The following is a 26,010-nucleotide window of genomic DNA, read 5'->3' as shown; positions in this document are numbered from 1 at the left end:
TTTTCATTTGTAAAAGCCCAGGTTTGGTTCCTGGGACATATAGCAGGTGTTATATAACCATCTGTAAATCCAACTCCAGGGTTGCCTGTTGCCTGTCGCTTTCCAGGTGCCTGCACTCACTTTTAGATTCCACATCCACACTCACATATGCACATGATTAAAAGTAAAAATATGTCTTCAAAATTGAAAGAGTAATAAGACTAAGGCTGAGCACATACCTAACTTACATAAAGGCCAAGGTTTGATAACTAACAGCACAAATACAAGCCAAGTACATAAAAGAGAAACTTTTCTTGACTTGTAAATACATCTAATGTCTGTTGTGGAAGGCCACTGCTTCTATTACTCTCAAGCAAATATTCTTTTTTAATACATTTTTATTAGATATTTTCTTCATTTACACTTCAGATGTTATCCCCAAAGTCCCCTATACCCTCCCCTCACGCTGCTCCCCAACCCACCCACTCCTGTTTTCTGGCCCTGGCATTCCCCTGTATTGGGGCATATGATCTTCGCAAGACCAAGGGACTGTCCTCCCATTGATGGCCGACTAGGCCATCCTCTGCTACACATGCAACTAGAGACACATTTCTGTGGGGTACTGGTTAGTTCATATTGTTGATCCTCCTATAGGGTTGCCAACCCCTTTAGCTCCTTGGGTACTTTCTCTAGCTCCTTCTTTAGGGGCCCTGTGTTCCATCCAAAAGTGGACTGTGAGCATCCACTTCTATATTTGCCAGGCACTGGCATAGCCTCACAAGAGTTATATCAGGGTCCTGTCAGCAAAATATTGGTGGCATATGCAATAATGTCTGGGTTTGGTGGTTGTATATGGGATGGATCCCCAGGTGGAACAGTCTCTGGATGGTCCTTTCTACTGTCTCAGCTCTGAACAAATTTTCTGTAACTCCTTCCATGGGTATTTTGTTCCCCATTCTATGAAGGGACTAAGTATCCACATTTTGGTCTTCCTTCTTGAGTTTCATGTGTTTTGTAATTGTATCTTGGGTAGTCTAAGTTTCTGGGCTACTATCCACTTATCAGTGAGTGCATAACATGTGTGTTCTTTTGTGATTGGGTTACCTCACTCAGGATAATATCCTCCAGATACAACCATTTGCCTAAGAATTTCATAAATTCGTTGTTTTTAATTGTTGAGTAGTACTACATTGTGTAAATGTACCACATTTTCTGTATCCCTCTGTTGAGGGACATCTAGGTTCATTCCAGCTTCTGACTATTATAAATAAGGCTGCTATGAACATAGTGGAGCATTTGTCCTTATTACAAGTTGGAGCATTTTCTGGGTATGTGCCCAGGAGAGGTACTGGACATAGTCCTACTGGAAGATTCAAGCAAATATTCTAAGATAAGGCTATATAAATATAACTGAAATCAATTATAGGGAAAATTTAAATAACTAAAAATACACTTTGTTGAATAAGATCTTGGTGTACGGGATATAACTCTACAAATGTTACTGTTATATCTCTCAGTATTTTAGCTAGATGAATATATTATTTTCTATACACTTGGTTTCAGTACTTGGCTGTTTCTTAGTTAAAACTGATATATAGATATTCTTTGGTGACCAAACATTTTGGCCTGTCTATAAACTTGATTTAAAAATAATTCAATAAAACTTCTATAAAATAATTTTATAGTCTTTTCTTTTCTTTTGTCTTAAATTATTTTTGGCTTTCTTTGAGTTAAGGTCCTGGCTCTAAACTGTTTACTTGAGTTGGCAATCCTGGCTCTCACTATATACAACAGGCTAGACTCAGACTCAGAGATCCACCTGTTGTGCCTCCAGTATGCTAGGATTAAAGGTATGTGCCATTATCCCCATTGACTTCTTAGTCTTTATTATTTAAGTCATTAAAATAATTTATAATAGTAAGATGGCTCTTAAATATACATGATATCTTCTGAAGCTAAAAGTAATATAAACTGAACCAGTTTTTAAAACCGAACTTTGTAGTCTTAATAAAGATTATTTTTGAGCACTTCTTTTCACACTATTCCTTTTATTTTAAATATTCTGATGTTGCAGTTTTATCCAAATTTCAGCTCATATTTATCCATGATTAGATGAAGTTTTTATGTTTATAACCTTTGAATTCTTTCTTTGAAAACTAAAACTTCCATGTAGTGTTTAATTTACTACAATAACATATTTCAACTTTAGCATTTTCTTTATTGAAAGTTTCACACATAGGTGTCATGACAAATTATATTTCTGGTATAACTTTACCATGAAGTCTATAGTCAGATATTTAATCAGAAATTTATTTTAGTAAATACATGAATAAAGAAGGTAATATAATTAAGGACACAGTATATACAATTAATGTATATTAAAATATTCATGGATAACCAAACAGGTACAATGGAGTATTAAAAAGTAGGACAGAGTGAAAGATATAAAATTACGTAGATGTATTGTTACATATTGTTAGATTTTTTAAAAAAAAAGCTAAGCTGAATAGCTACATGCTGTATAATTAAAGGTATTTGGCATTTAGTATAAAATTCCTAATAAGGACATTAGCTTGAGGATCCCAGAATCTTGTGAGCGGGAGCAGAAAATTTAAGAACAATCTCTCTCTCTCTCTCTCTCTCTCTCTCTCTCTCTCTATATATATATATATATATATATATATATATATATATATATGTGTGTGTGTGTGTGTGTGTGTGTGTGTGTGTGTGTGTGTGTGTATATGTATATATACAGAGTTGTTGCCCACTGGTTACATGAATCCGGATATTGATTTGTCTGGTGCACTGTAGAAATGAAGACAAAGTGCATCTAGAGAAAAGATGAGATAAGAAGCCTGGCCTGGCAGGCATGGTGGCACACGCCATTAATCCCAGCACTAGGGGGAGGGGGCAGAGGCAGGCAGATTTCTGAGTTTGAGGCCAACCTGGTCTACAGAGTGAGTTCCAGGACACCCAGGGCTATAGAGAAAAATCCTGTCTCAAAAAAAAAAAAGTCACAAATAATATAAAATACCTTGGTGTGACTCTAACTAAGGAAGTGAAAGATCTGTGTGATAAGAAATTCTAGTCTCTGAAGAAAGAAATCAAAGAAGATCTCAGAAGATGGAAAGATCTCCCATGTTCATGGATTGGCAGGATCAATATAGTAAATATGGCTATCTTGCCAAAATCAATCTACAGATTCAATGCAATCTCCATCAAAATTCCAACTCAATTCTTCAATTAATTGGAAAGGGCAATTTGCAAATTCATATGGAATAACAAAAACTTAGGATAGCAAAAACTCTTCTCAATGATAAAAGATCCTCTGAGGGAATCACCAGGCCTGACCTCAAGCTGTACTACAAAGCAACTGTGATAAAAACTGCATGGCACTGGTATAGCAACAGACAAGTAGTCCAATAGAATAGAATTGAAGACCCAGAAATGAACCCACACACCTATGGTCACTTGATCTTTGACAAGGGACCTAAAACGATCCAGTGGAAAAAAGACAGCATTTTCAACAAATGGAGCTGTCACAACTGCCAGTTATCATGTAGAAGAATGTGAATTGATCCATTCTTATCTCCTTGTACTAAGGTCAAATCTAATTAGATCAATGAAATCCATTGTCCTCATAAAATTGCAAAGCTTCTGTAAGGCAAAAGACACTGTCAATAAGACAAAAAGGCCACCAACAGATTGGGAAAGGATCTTTACCAATCCTAAATCAGATAGCAGACTAATATCCAATATATATATAAAGAACTCAAGAAGATGGACTCCAGAAAATCAAATAACCCCATTAAAAATGGGGCTTAGAGCTAAACAAAGAATTCTCACCTGAGCAATACCGAATGGCTGAGAAGCACCTGAAAAAATGCAACATCCTTAATCATCAGGAAATACAAATCAAAACAAACCTGAGACATCACCTCACACCGATCAGAATGGCTAAGATCAAAAATTCATGTCACAGCAGATGCTGGCGAGGATGTGGAGAAAGAGGAACACTCCTCCATTTTTGGTGGGATTGCAAGCTTGTACAACCACTCTGGAAATCAGTCTGGTGGTTCCTCAGAAAATTGGACATAGTACTACTGGAAGATCCCCCAATACCTCTCCTGGGCATAAATCCAGAAGATATTCCAACTGGTAATAGGGACACATGCTCCACATGTTCATAGCATCCTTATTTATAATAGCCAGAAGCTGGAAAGAACCCAGATGTCCCTCAACAGAGGAATGGATACAGAAAATGCAGTACATTTGCACAATGGAGTACTACTCAGCTATTAAAAAGAATGAATTTATGAAATTTCTAGGCAAATGCATGGACCTGGAGGGTATCATCTTGAGTGAGGTAACCCAATCACAAAAGAACTCACATGATATGTGCTCACTGATAAGTGAATATTAGCCCAGAAACTTAGAATACCCAAGATACAAGTTGCAAAACACAAGAAACTCAAGAAGAGCGAAGACCAAAGGGTGGTCACTTTGGCCTTTCTTAGAACTGGAAACAAAACACCCATGGAAGGAGTTACAGAGACAAAGTTAGGAGCTGAGATGAAAGTATGGACCATCTAGAGACTGCTGCACCCGGGTATCTATCCCATAATCAGCCTCCAAAAGCAGATACCATTGCATATGCCAGCAAGATTTTACTGAAAGGACCCAGATATAGCTGTCTCTTGTGAGGCTATGCCAGTGCAAGGCAAACACAGATGTGGATGCTCACGGTCATCTATTGGATGGAACACTGGTCCCCCAATGGAGGAGCTAGAGAAAGTACCCAAGGAGCTAAATGGGTCTGTAACCCTATAGGTGGAACAACAATATGAACTAACCAGTACCCATAGAGCTCGTGTCTCTAGCTGCATATGTAGCAGAAGATGGCCTAGTTGGCCATCATTGGGACATGAGGCCCCTTGGTCTTGCAAACTTTATATGCAGGGAACACCAGGGCCAAGAAGTGGGAGTGGGTGGGTAGGGGAGTGGGGAGGGTATGGGTCACTTTTAGGATAGCATTTGAAATGTTAATGAAGAAAATACCTAATTAAAAATAAAAATGGAAATGAAAAAAAAAAAGCCTCGACTATCGGTTGGAGAAGTTTCTGGTCCCTAGAATCTCATTATGTTCATTATGTACAATTGAACACGGAGGCAGGATTATTGTATAGAGTTGAACAAAGTGGCAGGGTTATTACATATAAATCAGAAGGCAGGTCTATTGCATATAGTATTTCAAGGAGGCATGTTTAAATAATGACTGTAGGAACAGTCTCAGGAGAAAACTACAGTGGACATTTCTGCCTGTGCCATCATTATCAGAGCATGAAAAAGAAGGCATCCCTCTGGGCTCTCAAAGTGATGGCTTTTTCATTCTCATTGGATGAAGAACTAGAGATACTTGACCTGGCTATACCCATATCAAACAATATATATTCACTCAGGACTTGTTCCCTAAAGTCATAGCATAGACAATTCATTTACTTATTGACACTCACTCATCCATTGTGTGGAAGTGATTGCATAGTGCATACCTAATACTGACAAGCACACACAGAAGGCAACGGGAGTGAAAGGGGCCTCAAAATACTCTGGCCTCATTTTTTTTTTTCAACACAGGAAAAAGAATCAAATAAATAAAGCCCACAAATTGAAATAGTAAAATAGGTTAAGGATTCTAGTTATGACTGAATATTCTATATAAAAATTAATCAGGAGACCAGCACTAGGGTAGCTAGGGCGCAGGGTCGGCTGACACTCGCCAGCTACCCACAACACCCGCCACAGGATCTTAAGACTTCTGGTGAGTGGAACACAGCTTCTGATCCAATCCAATTGTGCACGAGACCTGAGACCACATTAGTTAGGGAAGCAGAAATCCGGCCTGAGTAGGGCCACAAGCCTCTTCCGGTCTGAACAGCACCAGGGTAGCTAGAGCACAGGGTCTGCTGACACCTGCCAGCTATGCACAACACCCACCACAGGATTTTGAGACTTCTGGTGAGTGGAACACAGAGTCTGCTCCAATCTTTAAACAGTGACAACAATAACAACTAATCCAGGAGATTACGAGATGGCGAAAGGTAAACGTAAGAATCTTACTAACAGAAACCAGGACCACTCACCATCATCAGAACCCAGCACTCCAACTTCATCCAGTCCAGGGCACCCCAACACACTGGAAAAGCTAGACCCAGTTCTAAAAGCATATCTCATGATGATGGTAGAGGACATCAAGAAGGACTTTAATAACACACTTAAAGAAATACAAAAGAACACTGGTAAACAGGTAGAAGACATTAAAGAGGAAGCACAAAAATCCCTTAAAGAATTGCAGGAGAACACTGCTAAACAGGTAGAAGACATTAAAGAGGAAGTACAAAAATCCCTTAAACAATTGCAGGAGAACACTGCTAAACAGGTAGAAGACATTAAAGAGGAAGCACAAAAATCCATTAAAGAATTGCAGGAGAACACTGCTAAACAGGTAGAAGACATTAAAGAGGAAGCACAAAAATCCATTAAAGAATTGCAGGAAAACCAGACCAAACAGGTGATGGAATTGAATAAAACCATCCAAAACCTAAAAAGGGAAGTAGAAACAATGAAGAAAACCCAAATTGAGGCAACGCTGGAGATAGAAACACTAGGAAAGAAATCTGGAACCATAGATACGAGCATCAGCAACAGAATACAAGAGATGGAAGAGAGAATCTCAGGTGCAGAAAACTCCATAGAGAACATCGGCATGACAATCAAAGAAAATACAAAATCCAAAAAGATCCTAACTCAAATTATCCAGGAAATCCAGGACAAAATGAGAAGACCAAACCTACGGATAATAGGAGTAGATGAGGATGAAGATTTTCAACTCAAAGGACCAGCAAATATATTCAACAAAATTATAGAAGAAAACTTCCCAAACCTAAAGAAAGAGATGCCCATGAACATACAAGAAGCCTACAGAACTCCAAATAGACTGGACCAGAAAAGAAATTCCTTCCGACACATAATAATCAGAACAACAAATGCACTAAATAAAGATAGAATACTAAAAGCAGTAAGGGAAAAAGGTCAAGTAACATATAAAGGCAAGCCTATCAGAATTACAACGGATTTTTCACCGGAGACTACGAAAGCCAGAAGGGCCTGGACAGATGTTATAGAAAAACTAAGAGAACACAATTTCCAGCCCAGGCTACTATACCCAGCCAAACTCTCAATTAACATAGATGGAGAAACCAAAGTATTCCACGATAAAAACAAATTCACACATTATCTTTCCATGAATCCAGCACTTCAAAGGATAATAACAGAAAAAAACCAATACAAGGAAGGAAACCACATCCTAGAAAAAGCAAGAAGGTAATCCCTCAACAAACCTAAAAGAAGATAGCCACAAAAACAGAACACCAACTCAAACAACAAAAATAAAAGGAAGCAACAGTTACTTCTCCCTAATATCTCTTAATATCAATGGACTCAACTCCCCAATGAAAAGACATAGACTAACAGGCTGGCTACAGAAACAGGACCCAACATTTTTCTGCTTACAGGAAACACATCTCAGAGAAAAAGATAGACACTACCTCAGAATGAAAGGCTGGAAAACAATTTTCCAAGCAAATGGTAGGAAGAAACAAGCTGGAGTAGCCATTATAATATCTGATAAGATTGACTTCCAACCCAAAGTCATCAAAAAAGACAAAGAAGGGCACTTCATTCTCATCAAAGGTAAAATCCTCCAAGAGGAACTATCAATTCTGAATATCTATGCTCCAAATACAAGGGCAGCCTCATTCATTAGAGATACTTTAGTAAAGCTCAAAGCACACATTGCACATCACACAATAATAGTGGGAGACTTCAACACACCACTTTCAACAATGGACAGATCATGGAAACAGAAACTAAACAGGGACACAGTGACACTAACAGAGGTTATGAAACAAATTGATCTGACAGATATCTACAGAACATTTTATCCTAAAACGAAAGGATATACCTTCTTCTCAGCACCTCACAGTACCTTCTCCAAAATTGACCACATAATTGGTCACAAAACAAGCCTCAATATATACAAAAATATTGAAATTGCCCCATGCACCCTATCAGATCACCATGGACTAAGACTGATCTTCAATAACAAAATAAATAATAGAAAGCCAACACACACGTGGAAACTAAACAACACTCTTCTCAATGATACCTTGGTCAAGGAAGGAATAAAGAAAGAAATTAAAGACTTTCTGGAGTTTAATGAAAATGAAGCCACAACATACCCAAACTCATGGGACACACTGAAAGCATTTCTAAGAGGAAAACTCATAGCGCTCAGTGCCTCCAAAAAGAAACTAGAGAGAGCACACATTAGCAGCTTGACAACACACCTAAAAGCTCTAGAAGGAAAGGAAGCAAATTCACCCAAGAGAAGTAGACAGCAAGAAATAATCAAACTCAGGGGTGAAATCAACCAAGTGGAAACAAGAACAATTCAAAGAATCAACCAATCGAGGAGCTGGTTCTCTGAGAAAATCAACAAGATAGATAAACCCTTAGCCAGACTCACTAGAGGGCATAGGGAAAGTACTCTAATTAACAAAATCAGAAATGAAAAGGGAGACATAACAACAGACCCTGAAGAAATCCAAAGCACCATCAGATCATTCTACAAAAGGCTATACTCAACAAAACTGGAGAACCTGGATGAAATGGACAATTTTCTAGACAGATACCAGGTACCAAAATTAAATCAAGATCAGGTTAATGATCTAAACAGTCACATATCCCCTAAAGAAATAGAAGCAATCATTAATAGCCTCCCAACCAAGAAAATCCCAGGACCAGATGGGTTTAGTGCAGAGTTCTATCAAACCTTCAAAGAAGAACTAATCCCAGTTCTTCACAAACTATTCCACAAAATAGAATCAGAAGGTACTCTACCCAACTCATTCTATGAAGCCACAATTACTCTGATACCTAAACCACATAAAGACACAACAAAAATAGAGAACTTCAAACCAATTTGCCTTATGAATATTGATGCAAAAATCCTCAATAAAGTTCTCGCTAACCGAATTCAAGAACACATGAAAACAATCATCCATCCTGACCAAGTAGGATTCATGCCAGTGATGCAAGGATGGTTCAATACACGAAAATCCATCAATGTAATCCATTATATAAACAAACTCAAAGACAAAAACCACATGATCATCTCGTTAGATGCTGAAATAGCATTTGACAAAATCCAACACCCTTTCATGATAAAAGTCTTGGAAAGATCAGGAATTCAAGGCCCATACCTAACCATGATAAAAGCAATATACAGCAAACCAGTAGCCAACATCAAAGTAAATGGTGAGAAGCTGGAAGCAATCCCACTAAAATCAGGGACTAGACAAGGCTGCCCACTCTCTCCCTACCTATTCTACATTGTACTTAAAGTCCTAGCCAGAGCAATTAGACAACAAAAGGAGATCAAGGGGATACAAATCGGAAAAGAAGAAGTCAAAATATCACTTTTTGCAGATAATATGAAAGTATACATAAGTGACCCTAAAAATTCCACCAGAGAACTCCTAAGCCTGATAAATATCTTCGGTGAAGTAGCTGGATATAAAATTAACTCAAGCAAGTCAATGGCCTTTCTGTACACAAAGAATAAACAAGTAGAGAAGGAAATTAGGGAAACAACACCATTCTCAATAGTCACAAACAATATAAAATACCTTGGCGTGATTCTAACTAAGGAAGTGAAAGATCTGTATGACAAGAACTTCAAGTCCCTGAAGAAAGAAATTAAAGAAGATCGTAGAAGATGGAAAAACCTCCCATGCTCATGGATTGGCAGGATCAACATTGTAAAAATGGCTATCTTGCCAAAAGCAATCTACAGATTCAAGCAATCCCCATCAAAATTCCAACTCAATTCTTCAACGAATTGGAAAGGGCAATCTGAAAATTCATCTGGAACAACAAAAAACCTAGGATAGCAAAAACTCTTCTCAAGGATAAAAGAACCTCTGGAGGAATCACCATGCCTGACCTAAAGCTGTACTACAGAGCAATTGTGATAAAAACTGCATGGTACTGGTATAACGACAGACAAGTAGACCAATGGAACAGAATTGAAGACCCTGAGATCAACTCACATACCTATGGTCACTTGATCTTTGACAAGGGAGCAAAAACCATCCAGTGGAAAAAAGACAGCATTTTCAACAAATGGTGCTGGCACAACTGGCGGTTATCATGTAGAAGAATGCGAATTGATCCATTCCTATCTCCTTGTACCAAGGTCAAATCTAAGTGGATTAAGGAACTCCACATAAAACCAGAGACACTGAAACTTATAGAGGAGAAAGTAGGGAAAAGCCTCGAAGATATGGGTACAGGGGGAAAATTCCTGAATAGAACAGCAAAGGCTTGGGCTGTAAGATCAAGAATTGATAAATGGGACCTCATAAAGTTGCAAAGCTTCTGCAAGGCAAAAGACACCGTCAATAAGACAAAAAGACCACCAACAGATTGGGAAAGGATCTTTACCTATCCTAAATCAGATAGGGGACTAATATCCAATATATATATAAGGAACTCAAGAAGGTGGACTCCAGAAAATCAAATAACCCCGTTAAAAAATGGGGCTCAGAACTGAACAAAGAATTCTCACCTGAGGAATACCGAATTGCAGAGAAGCACCTGAAAAAAATGTTCAACATCCTTAATCATCAGGGAAATGCAAATCAAAACAACCCAGAGATTCCACCTCACACCAGTCAGAATGGCTAAGATCAAAAATTCAGGTGACAGCAGATGCTGGCAAGGATGTTGAGAAAGAGAAACACTCCTTCATTGTTGGTGGGATTGCAAGCTGGTACAACCACTCTGGAAATCAGTTTGGCGGTTCCTCAGAAAATTGGACATAATACTACCAGAGGATCCAGCAATACCTCTCCTGGGCATATATCCTGAAGATGTTCCAACCGGTAAGAAGGACACATGCTCCACTATGTTCATAGCAGCCTTATTTATAATAGCCAGAAGCTGGAAAGAACCCAGATGCCCCTCAACAGAGGAAGGGATTCAGAAAATGCGGTACATTTACACAATGGAGTACTACTCAGCTATTAAAAGGAATGAATTTATGAAATTCCTAGGTAAATGGATGTTTCTGGAGGGCATCATTCTGAGTGACGTAACATATTCACAAAGGAACTCACACAATATGTACTCACTGATAAGTGGATATTAGCCCAAAAACTTAGGATACCCAAGATATAAGATACAATTTGTTAAACGCATGAAACTCAAGAAGAACGAAGACCAAAGTGTGGACACTGTGCCCCTTCTTGGAATTGGGAACAAAACACCCATGGAAAGTGTTACAGAGATAAAGCTTGGAGCTCTGAAGAAAGGATGGACCATCTAAAGACTGCCATATCCAGGGATCCATCCCATAATCAGCTTCCAAATGCTGACACCATTGCATACACTAGCAAGATGTTGCTGAAAGGACCCAGATATAGCTGTCTCTTGTGAGACAATGCCGGGGCCTAGCAAAGACAGAAGTGGATACTCACAGTCAGCTATTGAATGGATCACAGGGCTCCCAATGGAGGAGCTAGAGAAAGTACCCAAGGAGCTAAAGGGAACTGCAACCCCATAGGTGGATCATTATTATGAACTAACCAGTACCCCAGAGCTCTTGTCTCTAGCTGCATTTGTATCAAAAGATGGCCTAGTAGGCCATCACTGGAAAGAGAGGACCATTGGACTTGCCAACTTTATATGCCCCAGTACAGGGGAATGCCAGGGCCAAGAGGTGGGGGTGGGTGGGTGGGAGACTGGGGGGGAGTGTATTGGGGACTTTTTGGATAGCATTGGAAATGTAATTGAGGAAATTACCTAATTAAAAAAAAAGAAAAAAAATTAATCAGAAGACAAAAATTATGGTAGTTTGAAAGAAAATTAAAATTAAGAAGGCAGCACAGACAAAATGAAGCCAAACTGTTGAGGGATGAGACTACATGAAGTTTAGTCGAAAGCAGCAGCCAAGAAGTTAAAGGAAAGAATGAGGAGAGTGTGCATAGATTTTTCAGTTCTCCCACCAAATGGCAGACAAAGATTTTGGACAATTATAGCAAGTGACAGGGAACCTGTGAGCATCACGAATCTTCCAGAACCACCATGTGGTGCTTACAAATTCCCTGCAACATATTTTCATGTCCATATTTCCATAAAAATAAGTAATTCAAAACTTAATATCCAATAATAAAATCATGTTTTCATATATTAAAGACTGACGACTTCTTTACTAGTGTTAATTAAACTACAAGATAATTAACAAATATACTTGAAATGCAGTCACATGCTTGATATAAAAATTATATCACAAATGACTGCTTTTGTATGAGGATATGTAGAAAACACTATTGTGATTTTTTTCACTAAGTAAACTTAAAACAAATGTTATTCTGAAATTTTAAATACTTTGAATTGAACCATAATAATTTAAGCATATTAAAATAAATTTTATTTCAATACAACACTTTTTAGAATAACTACTTAACCAAATTATGACAAGTTGAATCTCAAAATAAGAAGGATTTAAAAAGTAATTAAATCAAAATTTTAATCATTTTTATCTTATTTTAAACCCAAAACTGGTTATTGAAAATATTCCTGAAGTTTCTGGCGTTCTTGCTCTTAGAATCCTTCTGCCTGTTCTCCCACAATTATCCCTGAACCATGTGGTAAGCTGTACCTATATAGATGTATGCATTGTGACTAAGATCTCCACAATCTGCTGATCTCTGCACTGGGTCTGCTTTCAGTTTTCTGTAATAGTTTCTATCTTTTGTTAAAAGGAGTCTTTCTTGATGAGACATAGTAGCTACATTTATTTATAGGTATAATGATAAGATTTGGGATGTAGTAAGGAATTATGCTTGTCTTGCTAAATAGCAGTAAAGCATTCTTGTCGAAGGTCTATGACCTCTCTAGGTCAACTGCTCTGGCTAGGTTCCTAGTACCAGGCAAGATTTCCTTCCTGGTTAGTGAGCCTTAAAGTCAGCTACAGAACTGTTGGGTAGCACCAACATATGAAATACTCTATCCTAGAAAGGCTGCATAAACAGCTATGGAACAAATGGCAAAATAATAAGTGCTTAATCTGTAACAAGAAACATTTTGTAGAGTCTAAACCTAAAAGGGAAGAAGAATGAGCCTATTTCAGGGATAAGACCCTTTATTGGCTATCCAATACAAATGCATCAGGCCTGAAAAAACAAACAAACAAACAAGACAGATTGATCAGGTTGTATTTACATATTTGTTCACAAATACTTGTAATAATAATAATCAAAGAGAAAGGGTCTGACAACTCAAAGTAGGGTGGACAGGTAGAGGTTGAAGGAAAAATAACTGGGAAGTACTAGAATGAAGAAAGAGATGGGGGATGGTATAATATTATTTCAAATTAATATATGTTATTAGAAAACAAAATATTTCTAAAACTGTTTTTATGAATGACTACACATACATAATAACAGCGAAATTGAGGGAGCTAGGAGGAGTGGAGGAAGAGGAAACTTTGGATCGTTTTCACTGCATGAGAGAAAGATCTATTTTCAGTTAAAAAAAAAACAGAAAAAATATGACTACCAATATGTGACAAAAAAAAAGAGAGAGAGAGAGAGAAAGAAAACAATATCAATGTCTTGTGGATGCCACAAGTGCTTGCTGTCAAGAGCCTGACATAGCTCTCTCCTGAAAGGCTCTGCCAGTGCCAGACAAATACAGAAATGGATTCTCACAGTCATCCATTGGACTGAGCATGAAGGGTTCCCAATGAACGAGCTAGAGAAAGGACCTAAGGAGCTGAAGGCGTTTGCAGCCCCATAGGAGGAACAACAACATGAACTAGCCAATACCTCCAGAGCTCCCATGGACTAAACCACCAACCAAAGTGTGTATATGTGAGACTCATGGCTTGAGCTACACATGCAGCAGAGGATGGCCTAGTTGGACATCAATGCAGGGGAGAGGCCCTTTGTCCTATGAAGGCTCTATGCCCCAGTATGGGGAATTGCCAGGGTCAGGAAGCTGGAGAGCGTGAGTTGGTGAGCAGGGAAAGGGGAAATGGGGTAAGGGGAGTGTGTTTTTCAGAGGTGAAACCAGGAAAGGGGATAACATTTGAAATGTAAATAAAGTATTCAATAAAAACCAAACACACAAAAAAATAACAGCCCTTAAAAATGTGATTAGAAATGCTACCAACAATTTTATATCCAATAATCAATTTGCCCACTTGGATAATAAGCAAGAAACCCTATAACACTTTATATTTAGTACCCTATACCATTTATAGATCATCACTGAGTTTTATTTTCGAAACGTGATGGAGGTTACATTTAGAATATTCTAAATACAAGTTGCTCCTAAACAATATAAAGCAAAACATAAATTTACTTTAAGATATAGAAAATATTTGTTAAATTTCCATTTGCTCTTTAAAAATCTTAGCAATGCAGAAAGAGTAGAATTTCTATAAAAGTGCATGATACCTCCAAAAATTTCAGGCCATATTATACTTCAAACCTAAGATAACTGAGGAAAAATTGTCAAGTTGTCATTTTTATTTTATTTTGTCCTGAATATAAAATTAATACATTTGTTAAGAATACAGGGCAGAAAAATGAGAAAAAATTAAAAGTACTTCTTTACCAAGTACATACTTCTATGTATAAAGATCATATCTGAAAATAGTCACAGTTTACAAGAAAGTAAAATATGTGTTCACGATCAAGAGTGATATCCAAAAACAAAAACCAACCAAAGATAACAAAACAAAACAAGTAATTTGATGCTAATTCTGGAGCCTGCTGGTCAGTCAACATAAAAATCATTGGTGGGTGAGTGGTGTTGATTATAAGAAAAGCAGAAAGAAGATGGACGAGACAGATATGAGAGGGCTGCAGGTCAATATCACTTCAGCAGTGAACATATTTTTTGTCTTTCAAAGTCAAGTGACAGAAAGCATTACCAATTCTAGGAAGTTAAACCATGACATCAAAGGTGGTAAGTTTATGGTACACAGTATCTATATTGGACTAAGGTGATTTCCTTCAGGCTTGGACAGTCTCTCAAGGACTTATTTTCATAAGCAGAGGGACTTTGTACAATATAATGCATGTCTTAATTAAAACCATCAGACTCATTCATGATTAATCTCAGGCATGAAGTTAGCCAAAGTTAACTCCAGATATGCTCCCCACATGTCTCCTTTTGTATCTATATAAGCCAAAACTGTCTCACCTATTGGTGCAGAATGACTGTCCTTTTCTTAGGCATCCCATCAAGAATTGTGAACCTTAACTTTCATTGGGACATGAATCCTAGCATCCATACCCTAACTTATGTTGATCCACCTCTGAAAGAATCTTACCTGTCTTTTTTAATCTGTAAAAGCCAAACACCTTATCAGTCACAGAGCAGAAAATTGTGTGCCTATCTTATGTTGCCATCCCCAAAACACAGATCATACCTGTATTTGTCATTTGAACAATCTTGTACTCATGGCCTGTCTTAGGTTGAGAAGTTTTTCAAGAGGATTTAACCTGCCATTGATTACTAACTTCCACTAAGAAAGACCCTGGAGCTTGAATTTATATAACTCTGATTTGACATCTGTAAAACTCTGATAATTCTTCTTAAACGAACAAGTAGGTTAAGAATGCCATAAAAAGAATCAAAAGTCAAGTCCTGCTTTGCCCAATAAGAAAGATGGAAATGAGGAGCATGAAGGAAAAATGGCCTATAATGTTTCAGAATAGCATTTTCAATGCTAGAACGGTCAAAGGACAAAGCCTTTGCATTTCTTTACTTGCTCCTTATGCAGGGATAATATATCTAAAGAAGTATTAGTTTTAAACCATATACCTTGAAGATGTCTTTTTTACTTTGGTCCATATATGCTGACTCTTATTATACATTCCTTGGAGTAATACAAATCCATAGATATTGAGCATGCCATTCTGAATGGCTGCTAACATTCATTCCTTGTACCTAGTCTCCCATTATCTGCATTATATCATATAATGTGTCTATTCTTTGTTCTAGCTGTCTATCCAAATCCTCTTGTATGCTCAGGACTTGGTTACATTTTCAGCAAGATGATTAACAAAACTAGCAGTTTGTACCTCTTGTACTAAAGCTAATGCAGAAGTAGTAATTGGCTATAAGTGTTATGAGAGCAAATCACCAAACACTGGCAATGATCAACCAAACCATACATTTTCTCCTTGTCAGAAGGTGAACCAACTATTCCAATATTTGTAAGCCTTTTTTCAGTATAACAGGGTTCAGATGAATTTACAAGAATCATAATAAAAACTGGGTGGTGTACTTCCATTACAAATTGACAATTATAAAGTGCAGAAATACAGTTGAACAAAAGACAATTAAAACAAAAAACATTGAACTCTAATTATCAGAGCTTACAAAAAAGGGAAACATTCCCAGTTAGTAAAAGTTCAGACGAGGTAATGCAGAATGTTACTTTTAGCTTAACCCCAGAACCTGTTCCATTTTTACCCGTACCAAACATAAAATCATACATGGCAGCTGGCTATTTCCAAATATGCCTCTGAAAATGTCCAGAACTAGCCTTCCAAATGCCCACTGCCATTTCCTTTTGTCCAATATTGGATTGATTTCCAGACCAACCCATGACTGAATCGGAATAACCAGTCACATTAAATGAAAGAGAAGGGTCATTATCGAAACTTCTCCATTTGATTGATTTTTATGCAAAAATGCTTTTATTTATTTATAATTTATTTTTTACACTCCATATTCAATTACCTGCCCCCCATCTACCCTCTAACTGCTCCACATCTCACACCTCCTCCCCACTCCCCTTGTCTCCACGTGGATGCCCCAACCCCACACCCCACCTGACCTCTAAATTCCCTGGGGCCTCTAGTCTCTTGAGCATTAGGTGCCTCATCTCTGAATGAACACAGATCTGGAAGTCCTCAACTATATATGTGTTGGAGGCCTCATATCAGCTGGGGTCTGCTGTGTGTTTGGTGGTACAGTATTTGATAGATCTCAAGGGTCCAGATTCATTGAGACTGCTAGTCCTCCTACAGGATTGCCCTTTTCCTCAGCTTCTTTCTGCCATCCCTAATTCAACAACAGGGGCCAGCTGCTTCTCCCCATTGGTTGGGTGCAAATATCTACAGACACAGTTCACAGAACTCAAAAAGATCAACAAGCTGAAGTGCCCAAGTGAGGATGCCTCAACTCCACTTGGGAGAGAGAAGAAAGCAATCACAAGTGGGGAGGAAGGGAGGGACAAGGGAAAGTGGACAAGATGGGAGAGGAAAGTGAGGGGGGGAACCTGATCTGGTATTGGGTGAGAGAAAAGAGCTGAAGCCCTGAGGGTCAGCAGAAAGAATGGAAACAGGCAACCTTAGGAAATAGGAGGTTGGGGAAACCCCCAGAATGCACCAGAGACCTTAGAAGTCAGAGACTCCCAGGACTCAAAGGGAGGGACCTTAGATGAAATGACCTACAGTTAGGGAGAGGGAACTTACAGAGTCCACCTCCATCAGGAAGACAGGGCATCAAGTGAGGGATGGGGTAACATCTCTGAACCATAATTGCTCCTATCTGAAAGAATTATAGGGATGGAAATGGAGAGGAACCTGAGGAAAAGACAGGCCCAAAGTGGGATCCAGCTCAAGGGGAGGTCCCAAGGCCTGACACTATTACTGAGGCTATGGAGCACTCACAAAAAGGGACCTATAATGACTGCCCTCTGAAAGACCCAATAAGCAGCTGAACAAGTCAGATGCAGATAGTTGATTGATTTTTTGAAGGCAGGCTCCACAGTCTCTGTGTTCTCTGTACAACAAGGTATAAAATCTTGAGGCAAGGCAGATTTTCCAGTCTGATATATAAGCATTCCCATCTTAATGCTTTGCACTACAGTCCTAAAGATATTCTTCATTAAAGTCTGAGGGTCCACAGAAACACATTCAGTATTGGTACTCTTCCTAGTAAAAACAAATAGGTAGACCCTAACCTATTCCATTGTACTTCACTAGTTTGAAATACTATATACTCTCAGACCAAGAGAATCCTAACAACTGAATGTAATTAGAAGTCACAGGTCTAGCCTTGACCTTATAGAAGGATATAGCAAAGGTATGTCAGGAACATATGCCCAATACAGCTTCCCCATCACCATCATCAGGGCATCCAGAATTATCACAGTCAGCATCATTCTTTATTCCATTCTTTGTTAGCATCAGCATGTCTCACCAGCCACCTCACTCCTTCAACCTCCTGTGAAAAAACACATACTTGGCCTCATCCTCATAACAATATGGGGTTGGGTCCATGCCATAAATCTGTAACAGGATCTTTCCATCTAACATAAGCAAAATCATGTTGGGATTGAGGATGCCAGAAACGTTCAGCAGCTGATTTACCTGCTACATCCAGTGTCAGAAAAATTAAAATAAATAAAGCATGATGAAGATCACTAGGTGGGGTGGGAGGTACACTTTCCCCTCTCTTTTATCTTTAGCAATTGTTGTTTCAGTACTCCATGAGATCTTTTCACAATTCTTAGCCCTTGGGGATTTTAGGGAATCCTGTTTTGTGGACAATATTGAACTGCTGAAAAAAGGTTTGAACGGTTTCACTAGGATATCCTGTGCCATTGCCAGTTTTTATGGTTGAGGGATACCTAAAATAGTAAAGCATTTTAAGCAATGAGACATAACATGCTTAGTATCTTCTCCTGTCAAAGCAGATGCACATATGAATCCTGAAATATGTATCTATTGTGAGATGAATATACTTTAGCATCCAAATTTATGAATATGTGTAACACCCAATTGACAAAGCTGATTATGTACTAATCTTTGAGGATTCACACCTTGCATATCCTCTTCCTGGAGCATGCTGTGATCCTGCAGCCTTACCCACAGTCTTAGAGTGCCTCAATGCCACTAATGGATCCTGTCTCTTTATAGTTAGATCCAGATCTGCTACACTAGGCATGATAATATCCTCCTCCCTATCCTCCATTACTTCAGTCTATAACTTCCCTGATTTTTTTTCCATTAAATGAGTAGGACACTGTATGGATTGCTGAAGTTGTTCATCCTTATCCTTAGGTCTGTCCATTACTGCAAAAGCCTATAAAGTCCAATCATTATGATATTTGGCAGCTTCTCCCTGTCAGTATTCTTCTTCAGAATCAAGAGGCTTCTCTTTCAGTATTGTTATAGGCTTTTTAGTATTCTCATAAATAGGAGTGGCAGTAGGTTTCTTAGAACTATCTTAATTTAATTTGGGCTTTTCAGTAATAACTACTAGAATATGTACAATCACTTGGACATTTTCTTCTTCATATCTAGGGTCCAGGCAGTCCTTCATTAAAGACCACATGCTAAAGGGATTTTTCTCAGGACTGTGGGTATCATAATGATCATGAAGTCTTTGTCCTACTTTTATTCATATTTCTAAATTTATGGTCCCATCTTTAGGGAACCAAGGACACACATCCTCTACAAAATCTAAAAACTTAAGCAACTGTTTCTGGCTTATCTTAGTTCCCTGTACTCTAAGCATATCTCTGAGCATAGGTATGAAAAACAAGTGACTATTTCACTGTCTTATTTTTCTTGTTTCTTCTTTAATGTTTTTCTTTTTCTTTTTTTCTGACTTTTGCTTTTTTCTGAGCTCCCTTCCCTTTTTTGAGCTCCCTTATCTATGTTTCCTTGTGTCTTTTACCCCTTAAAGCTAATCACCTCTGTCAACACATTTTCCAAGTGTTCCACTCCCACTGGTGTCCTTCACTGTAGTGGAATCTTTATGATGGACACCACTTCCTGGAGCCTGATGGTCAGTCAAGGGGAAAGCCATGACTGAGGGAGTGAGGATGATTATAAGAAAGCCAGAAAGAAGATGCAGATATGGGAGGGCTGCAGATCAATAATATGGCAGCCACAAGAGTATTTTCTCTGTGTCTTTGAAAGGCAAGCTCTTTCCATGTCTGTGAAGAATTGTGTTGGGATTTTGATGGGGATTGCATTGACTCTATAGATTGCCTTTGGTAGAATGGCCATTTTTACTATGTTAATTCTGCTAATCCATGATCATGGGAGATCTCTCCATTTTCTGTGGTATTCTTTGATTTCTTTCTTGAGAGACTTGAAGTTATTGTCCTACAAATCTTTTACTTATTTGGTTAGAGTTATCCCAAGATATTTTATATTATTTGTGGCTATTGTGAAGGGAGTTGTTGCCCTAATTTCTTCCTTAGTCTGTTTATCCTTTGTATAAAAGAAAGCTACTGATTTATTTGATTTAATTTTATTTTAAACTTCAGCCACTTTGCTGATGTTGTTTATTTGCTGGAGAAGTTCTCTGGTATAATTTTTGGGGTCGCTTATTAGTACTATCATATCATCTCTAAATAGTGATACCTTTATTTCTTCTTTGCCAGTTTGTATACACTTGATGTCATATTGTTCTAGCTAACACTTCGAGTACTATATTAAATAGGTATGGGGAGAGTGGGCATCCTTGTCTTGACCCCGATTTCAGTGGGATTTCTTCCAGTATCTCTCCAACAGTATTCGTGACCAATTCCAGGAAGTTAAACAATGACCACAAATGCTTATTATGCTGAGTTTATAGGACACAAAATCTATGGTTGACTAAGGCAAATTTCTTCAGACTTGGACAGTCTCTCAAAGACATATGTGTAAGCAGAGTAACTTGGCAGGATAACCAACATGTCTTTAGTAACACACGTCTTCGTAAAACCAAAGACAGATGTCAGTAGACTCATTCATAATTAATCACAAGCAAAAAGTCAGCCAAAGTTAACTCCGGATGTCCTCCTTACAGGCTGAAGAGATAAGCTACCAGTTAAGAGCATTTACTACTCTTGCAAAGATCCTGGATTCAATTCCCAGCACCCATACAGTGGCTCTATCTTTAACTTTAGTTCTAGAAAATCTGATTTTCTCATCTTGCTTTAGTAGGCTTTAAGCTTGCATGTAGTGTTTCATATACATCCATGCATGCTACCAAAAATTTATCTTTTAAAAAATCTTATATAAGATTATATTTTATATGCTTATATGATTAAGTGTTCATATGGCAATAGCAGTAAAATGATAAAGGATATTGTTTATTTTAGATCAAAAGTGAAATATTACTTGAAAATTATGTCAAACTCAGGTGTTCAAATATTCTTTGACATGTGTAAAAGTCATACGCAAATATTTTAGGCCACATTCCTAGTTCTTTTGTGATTCATGTAGCATAAGGCTTGCAAGTTAGACACACCTGTGTAACTTCTGTATTAAAAACAATGTAAAATACTACTGAAAAAGTAACAAATTTTAATAGAACTACATGGTGAAATGTGTCCATTAATTATATAACTCAATATTATTAGTTCATGCATTTTCTCAATTTATTTTATAGAGAGATAACACAGTCATATTCTCAGCAGTTAGTTTTGGGAATTAATATGTTGTTTTACAGTTAGAGTAATGTAAAGCATATGAGGGCTTACTTGTGAATGTATATATACATAGCATATGTATATATTCTTGTAATAAAAATTAGTCAAAATATGAGACCTTGTCTTTGTTGAAGAAAATGGTTTAAAGAAAGAAAAGGAAAGAGGAAAATATAATTATATTATAATAACAGCAATAAAAGAAGAAAATCAAAGAAAAATACATACAGGAAATAATATACAATTCCAGAATAATCACAATAATGTGTGATATAGAATATAGAATCCCCATAGCCTTTTAGATAGACAATTAATGTCAAGAAGAACTAGTATTAAGGATATAAAACTAAAAATAGAGGCAGGAAAAATTGTATATTCAAATGAAAATAAAATAATTTTGATAACTTTCTTGTGCCACAGTGAAATATGTATAATTATATTTTTTCAAAGTTACTTGACAGCAGGGCTCACTCATCATATCTTTTATTTAAATATAACAAATTGTAGTATCTGAGAAGACTTGTCTTCTCCAAAACTATTAATGGAATAAATTAGGTAACTGGGTTGTTCCATCTAAAATATTGCTTTCAATCCTTATTGTGAAGTCTATAATACCAGCTTACTGCTCAGCTTACTACATATTAACTGAAATCTTAGTAAAATCATTTCTCAAATTTAAAGCTTTTCTTCTAAAATGTGGTCATAACAACTATTTTAAACAGTTTTTTAGATGAAAACTAGAAGAGACATATATTTTCACATTGCAGATTATTGGAATAAGTGAGTCTAACCAGATAGACAGGCAAATAGATATATAGATGATAGATAAATAGATTAGATATATGATAATAGATAGATAGAATGATAGACAAGTAGGTGAGTAAATACATTAATAGATATATAGTTGGATGGTCTAGCTATAAATCTGAAAATTCAGTTTCTTCATTCATAATGAACACTAATATTAAGACATATTACTGCTTCCTCCAGAACAGTCTGAAGTAATGTTAAATGGAGATTAATGTTATATTTCTATGTTATAGTCATTAGGCCCAGAAGTCACTGAAGGATTTAAAATATATTGGTATATGATACCAAGATGTAATAAGACAATCCCCTAACATCTCATGTATATACACTCCTTCATTACCTTATTAACTTATGTCCTTTCATGTAGATATTAAACCTTGACTTCTATGTTATTTAATTTTCTACTTACTGGCTAGAAAATATAAAATTTTCTGCTTGATTTCCTGTGGTAACTCCCCAACTGATTTTTAATGTATTATTATTATTATTTCTTAAATTATTGATGGATACAACATTCAAAAACCTATAGTAAAAGCAATGTAAAACTCAGTTTCTATACTAAGAACCCACATTGGTATCTACATTGAAAATATGTAATAATCTGACCAGGACTTTCAGTCTAAACCATCAAGCACTTACAATTCTCTTATTTTTTTCTGTAGATCTGTATTCACCACTGGTCTACAGCATGTCATAGGACTCTCCTCAAGCTGTCTGATGACCATGTTCCCAACTGAAATAGCCTCAAGGAAGAAGATCTGCCCCAAAACTTCCTTATATGGTTACCGGCAAGGCTAGATCCCTACTACAGAGCTCTGACTACAGCATGACCATGCGAACTGGAAGACTGTTTCTATGGAGGAATCAATCAAAAACCTGATTTAACAAAGCATGTCTGAGACTGTTGACATAGGTAAGAAATAGGGGAATTGATGGATTCTCAAAGTGGCTGCTTAAAATTTCAAACACTAACACTGTCAGCACTCTATACTGCTTAGTCGAAAATTATCTAGTAGTGGAGCTGGGGGCCATGGCCTGCCCATAAAACTAAGAGGCACATGGGCAGCAATAGATGATGTCATTGTTATTCTTAAAGCAAAGGTTACCAAAGGTGTAAACTGAAAACTTTGAACAGTGAACTCATTATCTCTCCACTGTCTCAAAGAACCATCTAGAATTTTGTTCCATAATGAATAGTATTTAAATGGTCACAAGGCTCACACCAACCACAATAGTTTAAGGTTAATTCTTTCTTTCTTTCTTTACCAAATAAGAAAGAGCACAAGTTTTATATTCAAGGTAGAACATGTTGGGCACCATTCAGTTTTCATACCCACCCCAATAAAAGCCTTAATGGACAAAGACTTGATATAAGCTGTTCTCTGTTGGAAATGCCACTACATTAGAAATACTTTTCCCAAGGACTGAAGATCCTTTTTTCTGGTGAGAATAAACCACACTTGTATGGTAACAGTCATAGAAGTGGCATTTTATCACTCCTCTACACTGGTAGAAGTGAGTTTGTAAGCCTCACTTTCACAGAGAAAGGAAGCATCAGTGAGGGCATAGATACTGATAGCAGTGTCACTGGAGACAAGTGGACCAGCTACATGGCTTAGAACTCTATCTTTTTTACTGTACTCTATCTTTTGGAATGCTCACTTTGAGTTGACTGGGGAATTGTGAGTGTATAGTATAAAATAAAAATGCAAAAATTACAATAATAAGTATATTGAAGCTCCCTTAAAAGGCTTCTTGGAATTAGTAGGAGACATTCCTGGTAATCTTTATGAAATAGAAGTGAAAATAGATTTTTGGAAATGCTCTACATTTTAATAGTGTGCAGAATGAGTAGAGGTTTACAGGAAACAACATACTGGAAATCTCAATATTAATGTCTCTCAGAATGTTATAAGAGTTCATGAAAAATAACATACACAATGCAAAGAGCCATCAGGAGTTTATAAAAGGCAGCAAGAGCAAATCTATTGATTTTCCTTTTAAACGGGTAGGTCATATGTAACATCTTGATTTCAGGAATAAAACCATGTTTGACAGTTTCTCTTTCCCTCCTCTGCTTCCTCATCATCATCCTTCTCCTCCCCCATTATGTTCTCCCCTTTCTCTCCTCCTTCTTCTTTTCTGATATCTTCTTATAAGATGAACCATGCTATTAATAACAGTATCATGAGTTATACTAGTAATTATAAATACCCCACGACTGTTTAATAACTATCTGTAAAAGCCATCTGACAAATATTTCTAAAAAAATATATTATGAATTATAATCTATTAATTATAATATAATTATTATTTATACAATATAATTTATATATGAGTGTTTTATTTAATATGTATGTCTGTACACCATATATTCCTTTTGCCCACAGAGGCAAGAAAAAGGCATAGTATCCTCTTGGGCTTAAATTACAGACAGTTGTGAGACATCACATGAGTACTTAAAGTCAAACATGGGTCATCTGAAAAAACAGCAAATGCTCTTCTTTGCTGGGCCATCTCTCCATACCCTGATACATGTTCTTATTAATTAATGTTACAAGTGTAATATTACATGTTTCATGTTATATTTAACTGATAGACATTTTATTTTAAGATGTATAGAGTGTTTTGATGATGATGTACATGCCTATTTGTGAGTTCCAGACAAGTAAACCTATCTCCAGAAGAAAAAAGTATCAACTTACTCTAAATTGACCATTGCAAACCTAAGAAACTGATACAAAATGAATCAAACTCAATTCTATTTGCCATCATAGAAAGCATGTATGAAGACCTGATACATATACTTCTGAATTCTCATGATCTGGCCGTGTACTCTGGCTTTTTCTCTCTGTTTTGAGGATTTATTTAATTTTATGTGCTTTCCTGTATTATGTCTGTATGTATATACAACCATGTGACTAATGCCACTCATAGATCAGAAAAGTAGATTGAATACCTTAGAACTGGAGTTATGGATGGCTATGAACTACTATGTAGGTTCTCAGAATTGAACCAAGGTTTTCTGAAAGAGCGGAAAATGTTTCCAACCAGTATAACTCCCTTCTATCCCCTGTACCTTCTCTTTATTATGACTTTTCAAGGAAACGATTTTAAAACTTTGAGAACAAACTTATTTAAATACATATGATTTTTTTCAAATTAAGGATTTACTTCATAGATATAATCTCTAGTTCTATTAAAATTCCATGTGCCTTTATCCTGATCTTTAATTAGCCATGGAAGTTTGAGGTGAGACTTTGCACATTGTTTAATATGGCACTTGTTTGCACAGGAGAAGAGTAGAGCATTGTGAGTGGGAAATGATTAACTCACTTGGAACTGAGTGTTCACCTATAGTAGAATGTATCTAGGAATAACAGCATTATAATGTAAAAACATTTTTGTTTACAGACAAAACCTTTTTTTTTCATTCTTCATTTCATGTTTTGATAGCTTAATTTTTTTTTTTTTACTTTATAAAAGTGAGTGCCTATCGTTACTACTACTCTATGACTTTGATGCCTTATTTTTTCTCATAAACATTCAGTATTTTGAGGTTCTTTTAAAATATAAATGTATCTCTGGTTTTATGTGAAGTTCCTTGATCCACTTAGATTTGACTTTAGTACAAGGAGATAGGA

General features: G+C 36.9%; 1 long non-coding RNA gene across 1 annotated transcript in view; it reads left to right on the top strand.

Annotated features, from left to right (window-relative positions):
* Window positions 1–26,010, top strand: part of LOC147005619 (uncharacterized) — a 442,787-nt gene that overhangs the window by 404,032 nt on the left and 12,745 nt on the right. The window contains exon 4 of the long non-coding RNA XR_015046621.1: window positions 23,029–23,279. This is a non-coding gene — a long non-coding RNA (uncharacterized LOC147005619). The remainder of the gene's footprint in view (window positions 1–23,028; window positions 23,280–26,010) is intronic.

This window comes from Mus caroli, unplaced genomic scaffold (genome assembly GCF_978045245.1).
Source record: "Mus caroli unplaced genomic scaffold, Mus_caroli_1 scaffold_3, whole genome shotgun sequence".
Lineage (NCBI taxonomy): Eukaryota > Metazoa > Chordata > Mammalia > Rodentia > Muridae > Mus > Mus caroli.
The sequence above is the reverse complement of the archived record's forward strand: the minus strand, read 5'-3'. Positions and strand labels throughout refer to the sequence as shown.